The sequence below is a fragment of the Drosophila suzukii genome (assembly GCF_043229965.1).
Source record: "Drosophila suzukii chromosome 2 unlocalized genomic scaffold, CBGP_Dsuzu_IsoJpt1.0 scf_2c, whole genome shotgun sequence".
NCBI classification, from domain to species: Eukaryota; Metazoa; Arthropoda; class Insecta; order Diptera; family Drosophilidae; genus Drosophila; species Drosophila suzukii.
The window spans coordinates 21,533,570-21,541,113 of record NW_027255896.1 but is presented as its reverse complement, the minus strand read 5'-3'; the positions used below and the strand labels follow the sequence as shown (position 1 = coordinate 21,541,113).

Genomic DNA, 7,544 nt, shown 5'->3' with positions numbered 1-7,544 from the left:
GAAAGTATCTAAGGACAATTACAAGCGGAAAACAAATTATTTGTAAAGGTGTGGAAAAGAAACGATTTCTACAGACGTTTTTTGGGAGTCGTCAGCTCAGTAATGTCGAGGAAATGGGCTGTCCGTCATTAAACAGGTTTAAAGGAAACCGGTTTCCCTATTGTGAAACATACCTTAAGGGCGGGGTTTGTGCTCTAAACAATGCATACATTATTTTGACATTTTTTAAAAGTAGCTTCAAAACAATAAAATAATTTTTATACATTATTTTAAAGTTGAGACTAGATGTGTAAGGATGTGCAAGAAAACAAAATTAACCAAATTAAGTTTCATGAGGAAATTGACCAATTTATTGAACAATTTAAAGGAGAGATAATTGGTCAGCATTTTCAATACCTTCTAAACACAAAAACTATGTTCATGAATCGAGGTGAACGACCTCAAAACTACGAATTATGGTGAACACTTTACATTTTGTAATCCAGAAATGACGTCGGCAAAGTGCGCCTGCTTCTTCTATGCAAATCGCCGGAATCAAAGCAGAAAATTAATTTCTATATATAACAAAAATGTTCGCAATACCAAAATAAATGAATAAGTGTATTTGTTTGTGGGGAAGACAACAAATATGCCACCCTTTTATTTATAATTAATAACGCACGAATAGGTTATATTAAAATGTATAGCGTTTATTCGGAGCGGCAGACAGACTGTGAATGTGTAAAAAGCTTGGCTCCAAGATCTTCATATAGACATATGCAGGCTTACAAAGTAGTTGCTGAATAGATAAGCGACAGCTTTAGTGGTATAAGAAAGAAGACGAAAGATAAGCAGAGAGCGCTGCAGGTGCCGTCGTACACCTATGCGCGCATGACTAGGCGCTGGCGATCTGCTCCGAACATACTCCCCCCGTTGGAAGAGGTAAGGATCGATGGGCAGAACGGCTAGCTTGGCGACGGCTCTCTTGATCAGACCCGTAGCTGTGCGGACCATAGCTACTCTGATGACTCCTTCCCCGCCGGGTATGACTTCCTGGATGCATCCAAGCTGCCATTTCAAGGGTGGAAAGTTGTCCTCCTTCAGCAAAACTATGCGTCCAACCTTGATGTTAGACGTTTCGACGCGCCACTTGCTCCTCTCTTGAAGTAGGGACAAATACTCGCTGCTCCACCTTTTCCAGAAATGTTGCTGCATCTGGGTAACCCGCTGCCATCTGCTGAGGCGGTCTTCATGGAGATGAGTAATGACAGGCTCAGGAAACTTAGTGTATCTGGAACCCTTCAGGAAATGCGCCGGTGTTAGCACCTCAAGGCTTTCAGCATTTTCTGAAATTGGACAGAGTGGACGGGAGTTAAGGATGGCAGAAATCTCATATGCAAGAGTTCTTAATTCATCGATGGCTAAGATGGATGCACCGACGACTCTGTAGAAGTGAAATTTAGCTGACTTCACAGCGGCCTCCCATAAACCACCGAAGTGCGGGGCACGCGGAGGGATGATCCCATCAGCTAAACAGGCGGAAGATATCGATGCTGTGTGCTGCTCGCTTAAAAAGAGCTCTTTCAGCTCGGCAAGCTCTCTCTTTGCACCGACAAAGTTTGTAGCATTGTCGCTCCAAATGGTACGCGGACTGCCTCTAAGGCTGATGAATCTCCTCAGCGCTGCGATGAAAGAATCTGTCGTGAGATCCTGGACAACTTCCAAATAAGCAGGCTTCGTGGAAAAACAGACAAAGACAGCGATATAACACTTGTAGGGTGCCTTATTTCTGGCCTCTGCCTTATGATAGAATGGCCCACAATAGTCCACTCCTGTGGTATGAAAGCTGCATTGGGCTGCACTCTATGTATTTGCTGGCAGGCTACCCATGACGTACTCCCAAGTAACAGGCTTCATTCGGAAACATCAAACGCATTTGTTGATAACGCTGGCGACGAACTTGGCTCTGCAATTTGAAATGAATCGATAAATGTATGCAAATACGCGCTGCAACTTATCAAAAGAGTTGAGGAATTTGCAGTTTGATGAACTGTCTATGCAAACGGCCCCAATTAGAGCCACAGAACGGCGCTCTGGAAGATCCTTTACTGAGTCTAGCAGGGACGGCCAATTTGACGAGCTTTGCAGAAGGAATGGAGGCCCGTTAGCCCAAAGGGAATGTTCCAACAATTCTCTTGGGGTACATCCTCGCGACACGACGTCTGCCGGGTTCAAGTTTGTAGGCCCGTGATGCCAAGACATGTCTTTCGTCATCTCCTGAATTTTCGCGATCCTGTTTGATACGAAAACGTTAAACTCCCTCGGAGGTTGCCGAATCCACGCCAACACAATGGACGAGTCCGACCAGCAATGAAAGGTGCAATCGAAATCTATAGCTTCCTTGGCGTTTACGATTAGCTCAGCCAATAAAAGCGCTGCGGAAAGTTCTAATCTTGGAATTATTAAGGCCTTCAATCGAGCTACCCTTGACTTGGCACAGAGCAGATGGACTTTCGATTCTCCATTGGTCTCCGATCGCAAGTATAGAACGCTCCATAAGCTGACATGCTAGCATCGCAGAATCCATGCAACTCAACGGAAGCCCTTGGTTGCAGTACGAATCGTGGGAATTTTAAGTTCTGTACGACCGATAACTGTGAGGTCAACTCCCCCCATGACGAAAGAATGGGCTCTGGCAGTGCATCATCCCAATCCACGTTCGCACTCCATAGAGATTGCAGAAATATCTTAGATTTTGTGATAATAGGAGTTATTAAACCGAGTGGATCATAGAATTTGGCAATCGTCGACAATGCAACCCGCTTAGTGGGTCGTTGATTGGTTGGCAGTTGAGAAAAATGAAATAGGAACTGATCAGAAGATGGATCCCAGACTAATCCCAATGCCTTGGCGACATCCCATCCATCGTGAAATTTGATTAACTGCTCCTTGTCGCATTCAGACTCTCCTTCTAGGGCTGCTGACTCATTCGAACACCATTTGCGAATTGGAAAGTGGCCTCGCGACAGTAGTTCCTTCACCTGACGACGAATTTCTCTCACCTCCTTAACTGAGGCGCCACCAGATATTAAACCATCCACATAGAAATCTCTACGAACAATTTTTGCTCCAATAGGAAATGATTCCTCCTCATCGTAAGAGAGTTGATGCATGGCCCTTATAGCCAAGAAGGCAGCTGGCTTGGTTCCATAAGTCACCGTGTTCAATTTAAAAACACTCAACTCTTCCCTGGAGCTCTCTCTCCAAACGATGCACTGCAAGAAATCATCCGGGTACGAGACACGCACGCAACGGTACATCTTGCAGATATCTCCACAAAAGGCAACTTTAAAAAATCGAAAGCGAAGCAGTATATTGAAGATTTTTTGTTGAATTGTTGGTCCTGCCAGAAGTAAGTCGTTCAGAGAGCTACCAGAAGTTGATTTAGCAGATCCATCAAAAACGACACGAAGCTTCGTACTCGTGCTCTCCTGCTTATGTACGCAATGGTGGGACAAAAAGAATTGTGTTTCTGTCGGTTCCTTAGTTACAAGAGCCATGTGACCTAGATCGATATACTCCGTCAAAAATGCTGAATACTGAGCCTTCACGGCTGGGTTTCTATCTAATTTAGCTTCCAAACTCTTGAAACGACGACGAGCCAAGCAATAAGAATCACCTAAAGATTCGAATCCGGAAGTGGTCAATAGACGAACAGAGTATTGGCCGTTTCCAAGTCGAATGCAATTTTCAGTAAAAAGTTGCTTACATCGCAAGTCTTCCGGCAATAAAGATGGTTTAGACGAAGTGAAGTCCTCAATTTCCCAAAATCGCTTTACAATGGCGGAAAGTGTGTCATCGGAATGATCAGCTGGGTCCTTGATGCTGGCTTGTAAAACCGATTTATGAGTTGGCATGTTCGATGATAACCCTCCAGAGACTATCCAACCAAGCTTGGTGTTCTGAAGAGTTGGCAAAGCCCTATCCAAATGAATTTATCCCATAGAAATTATTTCGAAAAACAACCCAGCGCCGAGTAAAAGGTCAATTCGTTGTGATTGATTGAAATTAGGGTCAGCGTGTGAAATGTTTTGCGGTATCTTCCACGATGTTGCATTTATATTGAAATGGGGTTGATATTCAGTAACACTGTGAGTCACAACCGCTGTGAATGCCGCACGATAGCTTGCATCCCGTGATTGCTCAAGAATATCGACAGTGTTATCAGAGATCATGGAAGATTCTCCTATCCCAGAAATCGACGTTTGCGATCTTCTGTGATTCAAGTTTAGTTGGCTAGCTAAGCGAGAGGTTATGAAGTTTAGCTGGGAGGCCGAATCTAAAATTGCTCGGCAAGGCATAAATGCTCCAATTCTATTTCTGACGTAGATAATAGCAGTTGGAAGCAAAACGTAGTCGATCGGCAAAATATTTAAGGTTTTGGGTGGAGGGCTTGGTAAATGATGATCAGGATGCGATGGTGTATACGAACATGATACTAATGCTGATGAAGTAGATGGTAATGGCTGAGAGCTCGAGGATGGGTCGCATGATGGAGATGAAAATGAGGTTGATGTTGCGGATGGGTCATGGTTCATGTGTAATAATGAATGGTGCTTCATGCGACTATACTTGCAGTGAGTCGACTTGCATTGCTGCAAACTATGCCCCTTGCGCAAACAGTATCGAAGATTCGGACTCAAATTTAAAAATCGAGAACACTTTGGCAAATAATGATCCCGTGCATCGCAAAATAAGCATGTCAAATGATTTGAGTTAGTAGCAGATGCAATAAGTGTATTTTGGTTATATATGTGCAAGTTTTTTCGCACCTGCTGGCTTGGTGTTTGAGTTACCAAGGCTTGATCCAAGTTTTCCATCATCCTGCACCTCTTTTCCAAAAACGACTCCATAGCATCCCAGGTAGACAACTCAGTGATTGACAAATCCTCTTCCCATTTTTCCCGCGTCCTCTGATCCAGTTTCCGAGTGACGATGTGAATTAAAAGTCCATCCAAAATTTGTTGTGTATTGGCCAGGGTTCGAATCGCTCGCAGATGCGAATTCATGCAATCGCTCAGCTCCCGAAGACCCTTCGAAGATCCCTTCTCGACACCCTTTAAACCGAATATTACCTGAACATGTGCCTGAAAGTGTAAAACTTTATTATCAAATCGATTAACCAGCAAATTCATAGCCTTTTTAAAATTAGCATTCGAGGGTTCGAGCGAGCGTATGGTTTCCAGAGCCACGCCGCCCAAACTCGAACGCAAATATTGTAATTTTTCAATGTCGCTTAGCTCATCATCATTTCCGATGACCGTAGTGAAAGTCGCAAGAAAATCCGGGCACTCAGAGTAGGATCCATGAAAACGAGCAATTTCCAAATTTGGCAACCGAGGCATTCTAGATCGAAAAGAAAGATCCGCATTATTAGTGATGTCAATAGATGTTGAACTTGCAGCGGTTGAAGCCGGCAATTGTGACTTGCGATGAACCGCCAAGCCTCGGCTTAGTTTCGCCTTCACATCCATGAAGACTTCAGCAAATTCAATCCGATGGTCGCTCGAGATCTCTGCAAAATCCAGTCTTTCCAACGATGTCTGCGCAGAATCAAATGCCTGGTTTAAGGAATTGATCCATTCCATTCGCGCCAGCAAATCAGCTTCGTCAAACTGATTAACCGCATCAGCGTTTAAATAGCATTTCATCGAGCTCATTTGCCCCAAAATAGATTGGGCTTTGACTCGGTAGTAGTCGACGTCACTTGTGGATTCATTTTGAGCCCGAACCGAGTTTTCCGTATCAGACATTTTACAATCACGAGAAAGAAAAAAAAAATTAAATGAAAATGAAGTAAAATAAAATGTCCGACCGCGTTAGAGGCACAAAACACCGTATACCCTTTACCGCGAAAACGTGAAGGTTAACAAGCGTCGCCGAGATGCAACGGAACCTTTAACTTGGTTGTTGTTGTTCTTGCCGATAAATTGCCTGCCTAGCAGCAGCGGGTTATGTAACTGGCAAACGAATGTATGTATGGCTATATGTACATATATATATGTAATATGCGCTATTAACAAAGATTAAATGCGATTCACTTTGTTAAGAATTATTTGCACAACACAGTTTTGGTGTTTTTTCACAGCGCAAAATGTACAAAAAATCAAACGGCCGGCTGTGCACTTTTATATGCACATATGTATGTATGTTCGTATGTTTGTGACCGAATGCACGATAACGACAGCGAAACAAAGCGTTTGTTTAAACTATATTAAACAATCGCGAAACCGAGTTGCAGACTCCGATTAAAACTGCTATCACGTCGGGGTCGCCAAATGTTTGTGGGTAAGACAACAAATATGCCACCCTTATATTTATAATTAATAACGCACGAATAGGTTATATTAAAATGTATAGCGTTTATTCGGAGCGGCAGACGGACTGTGAATGTGTAAAAAGCTTGGCTCCAAGATCTTCATATAGACATATGCAGGCTTACAAAGTAGTTGCTGAATAGATAAGCGACAGCTTTAGTGGTATAAGAAAGAAGGCGAGAGATAAGCAGAGAGCGCTGCAGGTGCCGTCGTACACCTATGCGCGCATGACTACGCACTGGCGATCTGCTCCGAACAGTATTATTATGGTACAAAATAAACTTCTGACATTTTATTTCGAGTTAAAATTACAGGTACGGAGAATGGAAAATATTTCCTTGACTGACATATGTCGGCTACTTGCCAGTTGTCGCGCGGTCGTGATTTCAACCCCTATTATGGGAACGTATTAGAGCTAGCAGTCAGCCGTGAGGTCGTTGGCGTAAGGCTCATGATTTTGTCAATGGGCGTGCGCCTTCAGACTTGTGCATGTGTCCCTTTTATTCCGGCCAGGTAATAGACAGGTGCGCGTGTTCGGGTAGCTCTTGCTTAAATCCCTTTTATGATATGTCTATGACCCATTTGTAGAAAGAAGACATCTTGGAAAATTTACCAATTAAACATTCTGGGGCGAAAAAAAATGTCTGTTTGAAAATATTCGACATCTGAGAATCGTTAACTTGTGGGATTTATTTTATTGTTATTAATGTTTACAATCATAGGAAACGTTATTCCCCAACATGATCGGACATGTCCCTCTAAGGCAACCAGCTTTAGATGTTTTAGGCTTGCGATCTATCTCACGTGCACAGCAACACCTGCTGAATATTAATTGCTGATAATGAGGAAAAGGATACATGATCAATATTGTCACATGGGGATGTGGGGAAAGTGTGCGACCTTTCTCCCGTGTACAGCAACACCTGCTAAATATTAATTGCTGATAATGAGGCAAAAAGATCACGTGATCAGTATTGTCACATGGTGGTGTGTGGTTGGGGGGCAATTTAGTATACTCTTTACGGATATGATCGTGACATTTTTATGACATCTAAACCTTTTAAAATCAGATAATTTATAGATTATGCTAATTTTCCCAGAACCCGCATACATTAATGAAGAGGCGGGGGCCATTAATATGTTAATTAGTAAGAGGCGGGGGTCATTAATATGCTAATTAGTAAGGGG

General features: G+C 43.0%; 1 long non-coding RNA gene across 1 annotated transcript; it reads right to left on the bottom strand.

Annotated features, from left to right (window-relative positions):
* Positions 1-668: 668 nt before the first annotated feature.
* Positions 669-6,665, bottom strand: LOC139354065 (uncharacterized). The gene is made up of 2 exons (XR_011605172.1): positions 4,812-6,665; positions 669-1,325 (listed from the first exon to the last, which is right to left on the bottom strand). It is a non-coding gene; the product is annotated as an uncharacterized lncRNA (long non-coding RNA).
* Positions 6,666-7,544: the final 879 nt, after the last annotated feature.